We start from the raw sequence: 12,302 nt of genomic DNA, 5'->3' as shown, positions 1-12,302 counted from the left end.
GCCCAGTGACAGCCCAAGTCTGCCAAATCTCAGTGAGTCACAGTGGATTTAAATGACTGCCGTGGGAGGCTGGAGAAAACGGAGCCCTCTTTAGAATATTTGAAATTATTAATGATTTCGATAAAAACCAAGGCAAAGGCTGTCCACATGCCAGGAGTATGATGAGTAGGCCAGAGACTGGGGCTTGTTAGCGGGGGGGAGGCTGAAGCCAAACTGGGGGCGGGAGTACAGCAGACACGGTGTGCGGCCCTTCTCCCTCAGGCGGGAGGGGTGGCGGGTCTGAGAGGCTTGTCGGCCTTGCAGGGACTGATGGATGGTCGGGGAGAAGGGGGCGAGGGTTAAGGGTGGCCGAGCCAGCCCTGGGCTTGAGTCTGGGGGGCTCCGACCCAACGGGGGCTTCAGACAGCAGCCCCCAGCTCATGCAGCTGGGCAGGGTGCCCGGTGGTGAGGGCTGGGCCCCCAGCCTGGCCTCGCAACCCCGTCGGGACAGCCAGTAGCTAGCACATGTGCGTGGCCTGCATGGCCTCCCAGCTCCTGTTTTCCCTTCTGTGGAATGGGGTGAGGATGCCTAACTCCATTGTCGCGAGGATAAGGGGGTCATGTTTGGAAAGTGCTCCTCAAGCCTGCCGCAGGGCTTGGGGAAGATGAAGGCGGTGGTGAAGAAGACCGCCATGAAATCAGTGGTGGTGCTGAAGGCCAGGATGGCAGAGAAAACCAAGGGGGGAGGGGGAGGGGGAGGGGGAGGAGGGGGGAAGAAGAGAGGGGAGGAAGGGGAGGAGGGGGAGGGGAAGAGGCGGAGCAGGGAGGGAGAGGAGATGGCCCCCAGGCAGTGATGAGTAGCACTCCGACCCGACCCCGACCTGGCCTTCTGGGTCTGCAGCTCCAAGGGAGGGGGCCGGCAAGCCCAGCATGCTTGTACACCCCCCGCCCCAGGCCAGCAGACAGGTGCGTGGCCCACGCTAGGTTTGGGTGGGGGTTGCTGAAGACCCCTCACGGGAGGTTCTGCTCCTTGAAGACTGGGCAGATTGGTGAGGGGTGAGCTGAATTTTGATTGGGTTGAGTTAAAATGAATTGAAATAAATTTGGATTTCTACTGAGTTGAATTTGGACTGAATTGAGACAGAATGAACTGCACTAAATTAAATTTGGGTTGAGTCAGCCTAAGCTGGGTTGGGTGGAATTCGCTGAGCCGGGAGCCTCAGATTTGCTCGGATGTGACTCTGGAACGTAAGCACCTTGCAGTCTTGGTGTCCCTCAGTCCTGATGGAAGTCCTGGGGCAGTTAAGATTGGTGACATCTGCTTGCGGCCTCACCACTGCCCCCCGCACCCCAACACCCTCTGCCACCTGATCTTCAGGGTGCCTTAGGGGTCACTGATCCCCCACACGTGACTGCCTGGAAGTGTATGTGTGTGGGGGGTGTGTGTAAGTGTTGGGTGTGTGTGTTTGTGGGGGCAGGGGGTACATGCACCTGCCCCCATCTACAGGCAGACAGGAGCTGGGAGCCCTTTCTCTTTGGGAAGAGTTGCAGGTGTCAGGGACTCTGCAGTTAGGAGGTGAATCATGGTTTCTCTCCTCCCGGCCCGTCTTCAATCTCCCATTTACCCAGGGCCTGGGATCCTTCAGAAAAGTCTTCCAAAGGGTTGATCCCTGAAATTGTCATCAGGGCTCCCAAACCTCCCTAGAGGAACCCCTTCCTGGAGGAGTCCCCCTGAATCCAACCCCTGTGTGCTGCAGGAACATCCCCACAGTCAGCCTCTGCTTGGATCCCCCCATGGATGGGGAGCTCACTTCTTCTCAGAGCAAAATCTGCTTTCCCATCACTTTTCTGCTCTGGGTCTGGTTCAGCTTGCAAGCTCCCATGGAATTCACCTGCACGTCTCTGTCAGACTCTGCGGGAGATGGGGCTCTGCCCGCTGGGCATGCCGTGGGGGCTCAGGAGACCCCAGCTCTGCCAGTTCTCCCCAGCCTCTAAAGGCAGTGGTTGAGGCTGCCCCGCTCCCGTCTGGGTCTGGGAGGCTGCACCCCCTCCCCTGGCTTCTCCTGCAGCCCATTTATTCCTTGAAAAATGGGATTTGGAGAAAGTGATGCTAACTCCCCGGGAGGCTTGGTAGGAGGAAGCAGACCAGCCAGGCTGATCACTTGGTGCCCAGCAGGCCTGGTAAGCCCCGGGGTGAAGTTGAGGCTCCCTGATGTTGCTGGGCGTTGCCCCTTCCCGCCCCGTTAGTCTCCAGCGCGGTCCCTCCCTTGGTCGGCAGAGGAGGCCCGGTGCTGTGTCCACACAGAGCCAGTGGCTCTGATCCCAGGGCCCGCCCTTCCTGGACCCGGGGCCCGGGCAGATCAGGGCTCATCTGTACCCTGGGCCCCAGCCCCCTTCCCTCCCGCAACCGAGCCCCACCCCCTCTGCCAGAGCCCGCAGTCCTCCAGGTTGCCATAGAAACAGGAAAGCCTCTGCAGTTCGCATCCTTGGCAATCCAGGCCCCTCCTCCCCTTGAGGAGTTCCAAGTGGGCCCTCTTTGGTGGGAGGGAGGCAGCGTGGTGCTGGGCACTGGCCACGCAGGGCACTCCCACTTCCTTTCCCCAGACACCACCTGCACTGCCAGGAAGCCCACATGCAGATGAAGAGGCCGACCCAGAGAGGGAGAGCAACCGGCTCGAGGCCACACAGCTCCCAAGGGGCAGGGTGGTGTCTGGCTCCAGGGCTGACCCTATAGGCAGACCTGGATCCCCCAAGGTCAAGATCCAGGAGCACCCCGGGGTGGGGGTGAGGGCTCCCTACTACACAAAGCCCCAGGATGCTTGGTGTTTGGGGTGGGGGACATGTCTCTGCCGGCAGTGACCCCTACTGCCTCGGCTGTGTGACTCTGGGTGAGCCCCCGGCAATCTGGGTCTCGGTCACCCCACTCACAAAATGAAAGCAAGACTGCCTGTGGGGGGTGGGCAGCTCCGTTACATTGCCCAAGTCCCTAACCAGGCCCAGGGCCGTGCCCCTCCTCGACTCCCTGGACATCATCCTCCGCTCCCCCCACCCTCCCTCCAGCAGCAACAGTGCTGGCAGGGGAGAGTCTGCCTCTGGTCTCCCCTTTGCGGTAACCCCATTCCCAGGCTCCCCATTCCAAGGCCTCGGGGGGCTACGTGCTGGGGGCCTACAGCAGAGCGGCCCTGGAAGGCCAGCACAGGCCCTGTGCCAGGTCTGGGGAGAAGCCCTGGGCTCTCGCTCTGGTCGGGGGGACCCTGGCCCCAGGGCCAGCCTTGCCTGACAGAGAGGCCAGCTGGCTGGTGCCGTCCGACAAGGACTTGGGAGCAGTCCGCAGTGGGGTCGTTTTGGAACGAGGTCTCTAAGCCAGCTGGAGTGGGACAGAGGGCGTCCAGACAGAAGGGGACGGGTGGGTGGAGCCTCCCAGGAGCAGGGCCGGAGCAAGGAGAGGCATGGGGTCCGGGGGTGCCCAAGTCCTGGCTCAAGTCCCTCTTAGCCGGTGCTGGCGGCCATGGCCCCCAGCGACGGAGAAAGGACGGACTGGCCGGCACAGATGTTTGTGCGGTGAGAGGCCGCTCCACGTGACACAGTGATGGTGGATACAGGACTTCTGTTAAAACCCCAGAATGTGAGCCACAGACACGGAACCCAGCTGCAAGCCATGGGCTTTGGCTAATCATATGCATCCGTCCCGGCCCATCAGTGGGAACAAGTGATCCCATGCCGGATGGTGGTGACCGGAGGGGTACACGGGAATTCTGGACTTTCTGACCAAGTTCTCGGTCAACTTAAAACTGCTCGAAGCAATTAATGTCTGTTCCAGGGACTAGGGTGTGAGTGAGGGAGGCAGCTGACCCTGGAATCTGTCCCAACCCCCAAGGCCCCCTTCAGCTTGTGCCCAGCTCATCTGAGAGCCAGGTGGGAGGAGCTGCCTTCCAGAACATTCCAGCCCGAGCTCAGACCCCGAAGGCCTCCAGAAGCCTTATCGGTCCCCACCCTGGTCAGAAGAGAGGAAGGGAAGTTGAGGGTTCAGTTCGTTAGGGTGGGAGGCCCCGGAGGAAGCGGGCTACATTTCTCTCTGATCTGCAGCTGTTTGTCCATTGTTTCTCCCTCCCCTATACTTATCCCGGTCGGTGAGTGAAAGTAAACCTCCTCCAGGAGAGGCCTCCCAGGAGGAGGCTTTGCGTTGGAGCCGTGGGAGGCCAGCGCCGCGGGGAGAGGCCCCCTCCAGTCCCTGAGGTGTTCTCTCCTCTCCGGGGCTTTGTGGGCAGGTGGCAGGCTGGACATTTGTCCCACATCCCAGGAGCTCCCCAGTCCCAGGCGAGTAAGGATGGTTGGTCACCCTATACACAAACTCCTGCATGTCTGGGGCCTTCCAGGGCCAGCTGGCAGGGCCACACGCCCCAAGGTCTACCTCCTTCTGGGACATAGACCCCCTGCGCACCCTGCACAGTGTGAGCCCCCCCCACCTCCCTTCACCAGGCCTTGGGGCTCTGTTCAGCTTCTTCCCTGGGGAAACGCATCTGGACCCAACACCCCAGTTCTATGCTGTGTCTCCCCCTCAGAGCCCCAGACCCGAGCATCCAGCTGACAGCCTGGACAGTTGGCAAGTCCGTTACCTCAGTTTCCCCATCTGTACAGTGGGGATCAGCATCAATCCACTGGAGGGCTACTGCAGGCTCTGCATTCGCGAGTACATGTGAGGTGCTTAGCTACAAGGCTCGTCCTCTATCAAATTATCCGTAAATACCCACCCTTATTATCGGCTGGTACCTAAAATGTCACGGAGCCTCCACGGCCACTTAGGAGGATGGTAGTTGGAATCCACACTTTCTAGACGAGCAGCTGAGGCACAGAGAGATGAAGGAACTTGCCGGAAGGTCCCGACCTGTCAGGGCTGGTTGCACCCTGGACCCTGGACTGCGGGGCCGGCACGCCTCCCGCACCGGGGGCCCTCATGTGGGTGGTGGTTATGCAGACTCATCCTGGATGGTCATTTTGGGCAAAGCAAAAACCCAGCACGATCCCACATGTAAGCTCTTTGAAACGTCTCTCCCGATAGTGCTGATTAGAGAAACAAGAAACAGACAGGAGCGTGCTGCAACCAGACAGAATTCACTCTCCTGTGTAGCAGCTAAGTGGTCTCTGCGTCACGGAGTTCTCAAGCAGGTCACTCTGCCTTGGGGAAAACGGTAATTATTTCCCCCTTTTCCTGACGGACTCTAAATTGCTCCTCTGAGCAGGTGTCCTGGGGTGGGGGTGGGTGGTGAGACTCTAACTCCATCACTGTCTCCACCCAAGACCCCCAGCCCCGCAGAGCAGTTAAACCCTCTGCCTGCTGTGGGGGGCGGGGAGAGGCTGCTCCTCTGGCCTCATAGTGAGAGTTTATAAGGTTAAAGTTTACCTCGGGTGGTTTCCCTCCTTCCAGGGACATTTGGCAACAGCTGGTGACAGTTCTGGTTGCCATGACTTGGGCCCGGGGAAGGTGGGTGGCACCTAGTGGGTGGGACCAGAGTGGCCACCAGTCACCCCACAATGTGCAGAACGCGCCCCCCAGCTGAATGATTGGCCCCCAGGGTCACTGGTGCCTGAGCTGGCACGGGGGGGCCGTGATGGGGAGCAAGGACCCGGGGTGGTTCCCTCGCGGAGCTCTGTCCAGCGGGGGCCCAGGCAAGGTGGCGCTGAAGGGAAACAGGTGCAGGAGTGCTGTGGGGGGAGGGACAGCCTTGTGGGGCTCTCCCCACCCCTGCAGCCCCGCCCCCTCCCCCCTCCCCCACGGTCCTCAACTCCTGACACCCCGTCCCTGCTGCTCTGGGTCTCCCGGTCCAACCACAGCAACCCCAGGCTCCTGCTCTGAGACCCCCCCCCCCTCCTCCTGGGCCCTGGGTCTGCTCTGAGGAGCGGGATGGCTCCTTTCCCACTGGGCCCGCTGCGGGCTTCGCGGGCCTAGAGGGGAGGCGGCCTCCGCCTTCTCCCGCTGCCCTCCACCCCTCCCTCACCCGCCTTGCACCTCCAGCGCAGCCGGGCACAGAGTTCCACCACCTGTGGCGCTGGTCCCCATTTCTCAGGGATGGTTTACTCAATGTCCTGCCTGCTGTGGTCTCATGGCGCGTGACTGGGCCGTCCACGCCGGCCACCCTCCCACCACCCCCGCCCCGCCCGCATGCTCCTCAGCTCAGGCTCCCTCCTCCACCCTCAGCTCCTCCCCTGCTCACTTCGCGGGCCCCCTCCCTCCGGGCTGAGGCTGGCTGTCCCTGCAGCGCAGAGCTGCAGACCCTAGGGGTCCACCTGTCCACGCACCTGCCTGTCTCATTTCCTGGACACCGATCTCCGTGTGGCAAGAAGGCCGCCAGGCTTTCTCTCCCTCTCCAAACCTTCAGCACCTCCTCTGCTCCGTCAGGGGGCTGGCAGGCGGACATGGGGATGGGGCAATTTGAATGGGACAGAGGATTTTAAAGGGGATTCACCAAAGGGGAGGGCAGGGCAGGGAGACCCCCAAGGGAGTGCCGCAGCCCCACCTGGAGGGGGTGGGCTGGAGACAGGAAGGGGCGAGAGGTGCAGGTGGCCCCCCAGCCTGCCTGGGCCTCCCTCTGGCCTTGTGCGGCAGAGGCCCAGGGCAGGCAGCCCAGGGGTGGGGGAGCAGGGCGGGAAGGCTGGGGGGTGGGTCAGCCCCGCCGGCGCCCCGCCTACTCGTGGTTCCCTGTTTGTGAGGTTGCCTACTTGCTACAACGTATCTAACCCGGAGTCCCCGCCACGCGCGCACGTCGGCGGCTGGGGTGGACCAGGCCGAGGGGACCCTCTGCCTCCTGTTCCAGCTCACACTGTAAACAGTGCCTTCTGCAGAGGCTTCTTAGTGACCTGTTTTCCACATCTTTGTGCTTCAGGTTGGTGATGTCGCTATTACCACGGCCCCCGGGCCCCGTTGAAGTGCTATCCAGTGTCCTGAGCGCGGGAACCGCGTGCACCCTGAGCCTGTCCCGGCGGAGCTACAGGGCTTCCGGCCTGAGCACCACTTGTTAATGAATCAACGATGTGTGCTAAATAAGCCGTCCTTCAGGAGAAGCCCACATAAAACAAGGCCATGTGCTGATCGTTGATGAAAATGTGACCAGCGGCTGGTGGGGACGTCACGCCGCGTCCCCGGTGACCAGCAGGACCACATACAGTAAAATATTATACGTGTTACCCCCTGGATGAGCTGCCTGATCCCGCATCTGAGGAACCCACAGAGACAGGAAGCAGGTCGGTGGCTGCCAGGGGCTGAGCCGTCGCTGTGGGGTCTCCTTGGGGTCAGGACGTCGGGACACGTTTTGGAACGAGGGGTGGCGGTCCCACTGGTGGGTGTACTAAATGCCACTAACTTGTTCACTTCAACAAAGGAACAGACGAACCATCCTCCACCCGGCTCAGCCAGACCCCCGCCAGGCTGCCCAGTGCCAGCAGGGAGGGCCCGCAGGTGACCCCGGGCAGGGGTTGCTCCCCACACTGGACACGTGAGCCCCACGTGGGCCCGTCCAGGCACTGAGTCAGGGATCTGTGTCTGACAGGCCCTGGGTCCAAGCCGCCCCCCTACTGGCTATGATTGATTGGGAGGGAAGATAACACTTTAGCAAAAGATCTTTTCTTTCTTTCTTTTCCCCTCAAAGAAATTAAAGAAACCTGTGGTTTGCAAATCTGCTGACCCAGCAGGAGGCTTAAGCTGAATCACCCCACTGGCGGGAAGGGGACTGGGCCAGGGATGGAAAACACCCAGAGGCGGATTCCAGCCCACTGTGGGGAGAACGTGGGTCAGGGTCAGAGCTGTCCTGAGGAGGGGCTGCCTGGGAAGACGCCGGGGGCCAGCCACAGGGGCCGGGGGCAGGGACGGGTCCTCCGTCCTGACAGAGGTCTCTCCGTGGCTAAGGGACTTTACCCTTGATGTCCATCCGCCTCCCAAGACAGCAGGCCACACGCACTTCTAGGTCCCTCCACCTCCGTCAAGGGGACCCACGGGGCAATGGCTCAATCCCGCCCTGCCCTCAGCTCCCTCGCCTGGTGGATGCAAGCTTCCCCTGGGCCTCGGTCAGGGGCGAACACGGTCCAAGGCCCCGGTGCGCCGTTGGGGCCCAGGCCGCCGTGCTCCCCGTAGTCTTGGTGACCCCTTGCTCACCCTTGGTGCCTTGATTTCCAGAGGCATCCTGCTCTTGTGAACATGGCTCGTCTGGCCGTTGCAAACCTTGCTGAGCCCAGGAGGGGCGCGGACGGCCTCCCCATCGATATGGGGTCTGCCGGCTCTCCTGACCTGCTGGCACTTTCCTCCCTCGGCTCTGTAGCCCCCTCCCGGCCTCTCCTCCTCTGTCCACTCCTTACTTGTCAACTGTGCGTCCCCAGAGCTCCCTGCAGCCATTTCCCACAGATTCGCTGCGGACCCACTTTTGCATCCTTACCCCCAGCACTGACCACAGCCTGGAGCTCAGATGCATGTTCTCCTGCCTCCTGGACGTTCCCTGGAGCTCAGTGGGGCCCCCGAGCCTGCCCATCCCCTTCTTCGCTCTTCATTCCGTGGGGCTGGGGGAGGGTGTCCGAAGGCTCCAGGACCCAAACTCTAGAACTATCCATGGTGTGGCTTCCGGAAGAGGACAGGAGGTTGGGGCAGAGGCCAGGGCCGAGGAGGAGGGGGAAGCGTGGCCCGCTGTTACCAGGGGATGGGATGGGCTGGGTCTGGGTGGTGGGCAGAGTGCCGGCAGAGAGCTGAGGCTGGGGGTGTGACGGTCAGGTCCATCGGGCTCTGTCCGGGGGAGGTTCCTGCGTGCGGTCCAGGGCCCGGCGTGTGGCAGGCGCTCCCCACATGTGGGCTGTGACCAGTGCAGGCTGGCCACCAGGAGGGAGGCCCTCGCTACACAGTTGCTATTGTTCCGACTACTATGAGTATTATTATTTGTGTGTGCCTGCCGAAGCCGGGCACCCTGCTCCAAGTCCAGAGCTCTCTCCGCCAGGCCCCCAGCGCCCACGCCCGTCTCCCTCTGCTGTCCACCCACACTGGGGGCTCTGGCTGGCTGTGCATTCACTGCATCTGCTCTGTGCTGTGTGGAGGGGATTTTTCAAGGGATCCCTGCAAGGCAGCAGGCCCCTGGGGAGCCTGCAACTCCCCTGCTTCTCCCCTCCCTCCCTTTCGAGATACGGCCTGGCCCCAGGGGGTGGGGGCCCTGATGGAGGAGAGCCCACCAAGGGTGCAGTCTGGCTGCTCGTTTCCTCCAAAGGCCATCGCCGAGGCGAGAGCTGGGTCGGGGGTGGGCAAGGAGGCCTGGCTGCATGTGGCCCCTGGCAGGCCTGGATGGGCTCGGGGCAAGTCCTTTGGCCCTTCCTGGGACGTGGTTTTCTCTCCTTTACGGTGGGAACAATGGTATGTCTGTCTATGCTATGGAGGGGCAAAGGGACCAACCCGCACTGCAGGGAATGAGGTCCACAGGGCTCCACTCAGGGAGGGACCACCATGCCAGCCCCCTCCGGGCACCCTCCACCTTTCTCCGGACGCTTCCACTCCCGAGCTCTTCACTGCGCCTGCTCACTGCATCCCGCTGCAGAGACTCAGCTCAGGATGGCGCCCTGGAGCCTCTGACTCGGGCTCTCAACCCCAGCCAGGAGGGAGCTTCCAGTGGTTTCCGTGTGCTCCAGCATGGGGAGCAAAGAGGCCGGGGAGCCAGGGCCTTGGCACTGGTCGGGGGACTGTACCAGGCCAAGGACGTCCGTCTGGCTGGGAGAGCCCTCTGCCTGGCCGGTAGGCCTCTGGCCCTCCTTGGGCCCGTGTCTCAAATAGCTGTAAAGGCCACACGCTGGCCTTCTCCGTGTTCACTTGTTCTCCGCACCCAGCCCGTTCCCGTCCCTCCGATTGAGATGCCGTAGCCGCTCCCCTGAGGCTCTGGCCTATTGTTCTCAAGAATAAGGAAAGCATCCACCCACCATCTGCCACCCACATACCCTTCTATCCACTCACCCACCCACCTGTGCACCTACCCGTCCTTCCATCCACCCCCCTACCCACCCCCACCACCCACTCGCTCCCCCATCCAATCGTCCACACCCCCACCCCATTCACTTACCCCCGGTCTCACTATGGCCCATCCCCCATCCATCCAGCCCCCATCTAGTCTTTCATGCCCCGTTTGCCCCCCACCCACCCCACCGTCACCCATCCACCTAATCACCCACCTCCCATCTACCCACCCCACCCGCCCCCCCACCCAATCACCCATCCCTCTACAATGCACCTATTCATTTCTTCCCCCACGTGCATCCACCTGTCCAATCACTCAACTGAATACACCCTCCCAGGCTTCCACAAATATACTCACTAATCTACAAACCCACTCCCCCATCCGCTCATCTGCCCACTCAGCCACCTTTCCACCCTCCTACCTACCCTTCCACCCATTCATCCACACAGGACGCCTTGAACACTCACCTGCTCCATCCCAGACCTGTACGGATCCCGGGTGCTCGGACCTGTTTGCAGGCTTATCTGACTCACAAGGCCAAGGGCGAAGGCAAAGATCAGGGCATCAGACCTGCTCGTTATGCAGTGTGCTTTTGGGATCCCAACCAATATCCAGATATGCACAGAGTGACCCTATCTGTGTGTATGCAGGCATATTCCCAGTGGAGTGCAGGCTCCAAGGACTTCTCTGTTAGAATCAGCTATGGGGGTGGGGGACATTCATGGAAGTCACTGAATTTTAGACTGCAAATGGAATTTCTCATGGAGAGAGCCCAAAGCGGGCTGCTTTGGCACATACAAAGCATTGCCACTCTCCTCGTAGGGGTTCCGTCTGTGATATTTATGCAGCAGGGGCGTTGAGGCGCTGGGCTGGGAGGGATGAAGCAGCCGGAACAGTAGGGTCCCACCCACGGCCACAGTGTGGACTATGGGGGAGGGGTACTCTGCCGTGGACCAGCCGACCACCCTCAGTCCAGGAAGCAGGGTGCACTGCGACAATGCTGCTTTGTACTAACAGGGTCCAGAGGGGTGGGGAAAGGAGGCTCCTCTCCCAGCATCTCCCCAGGTTTGCATACTCTTTGTGGGGAGCAGGAGGGAAGGGGGGCTCTGGTAGGGAAGGGCAGCCTAGGGCTGCTGGCTGTGGGGTGGACGGAGTGAGCGAAGTGGGAGGGGAGGATGAAGGGATGCAGCCCCATGGACTCCCCCAGGCCCCGGGGCAGGGGGATCGAGCCTCCGGGCAGATGGGGGGAAACAAAAAGCGGATATCTGCAGTCAGTTAGGACGCCACGCCCTGGACACCCCGGAACAGCCGAGGCCCGGAGGACGCAAGCTCCACCCGATGGTGCTGGTGCTCTGAGGGGAGGAGACCTAGGGGCACTCCAGCCGTCTTGACCTGAATTGCTATTCAACCAAGTCCCCCACCCCAGGGTTTGCATAATTATTATTTCCCAAACTAATTACACAACTTTGTGCTGATTCCCGGGATACCTCGGGGCTGTCTGTGGCCCCCCTTTCCCGGGAATGCTGGAGAAAGCCACAGCCAGGGGGTGGGAGACAAAGGGAACTGTCCAGTCTTAAATCTCCGCTCTGCTGCTTCCAAGCTGTGTGTCCTTCGGCATGTGGCTGAGCTCTGAGTCCCGTTTCCTCCACCCTAAGACGGGGATCCTAATGGCACCCACCCCACCGCGGGAGGCATACCGGGTGGGCAGAGTGTGTTCAGTGCCCCAGTGCCATTCCCGCAAGGAGGCGGCCCCCTGAGGGCTCGCCTCCCCCAGCTCCGCCGCAGAAGGAAGCCTGCATGTCCAGCTCTCCCTGAACATTGGCGCGCTGGAGAGGGCTTGGAGACTTACCTTTTTTTTCTTTTTTGCATGAAAAGTCTTAAATTTTAGGTAATATAATTAGGATAATCGTATAGATAAGAAATCAGCAGAACAGGCAGAGCGCGAGCCTTTTTCCCAGGGACCTGCCTCACGGAGGAAATAAGACAGCAGCTCGATGATTTAATTTCTTATTTACAAAGCCAACCTCAGTGCCCAGGAAGCCCCGTGTGGCCGCAGCCCCCCTGCACAAGGAGAATGGGGGTGCCGGCTGAGCAGGAGAACCCGGGGCACCCACAGGTGTCCCTGAGAGCTGGGTGGATGGTAGGGGAGCCACAGACACGCAGGGCTCCTGCTGCCCAAGCCCCAGGGTCGGGGCAAAACGCACGGCGGGGCTACCCTGGGTGCCAGTGGGCCCACATGTCTTGGGGGGGGTCCTTGATCCGACCACTTCAGTCCCCTCTGTGCCCCCCACCCCACCCATGGCTCAGGGCACTGTGGACACCGCACCTCCAGCCCCCGGACCATTGGCCACA

This window comes from Eumetopias jubatus, unplaced genomic scaffold, assembly GCF_037043125.1.
Source record: "Eumetopias jubatus isolate StellerSeaLion01/CBP00866 unplaced genomic scaffold, mEumJub1_p1.0 scaffold_2, whole genome shotgun sequence".
Taxonomy (NCBI): Eukaryota; Metazoa; Chordata; class Mammalia; order Carnivora; family Otariidae; genus Eumetopias; species Eumetopias jubatus.
The sequence above is the reverse complement of the archived record's forward strand: the minus strand, read 5'-3'. Positions refer to the sequence as shown.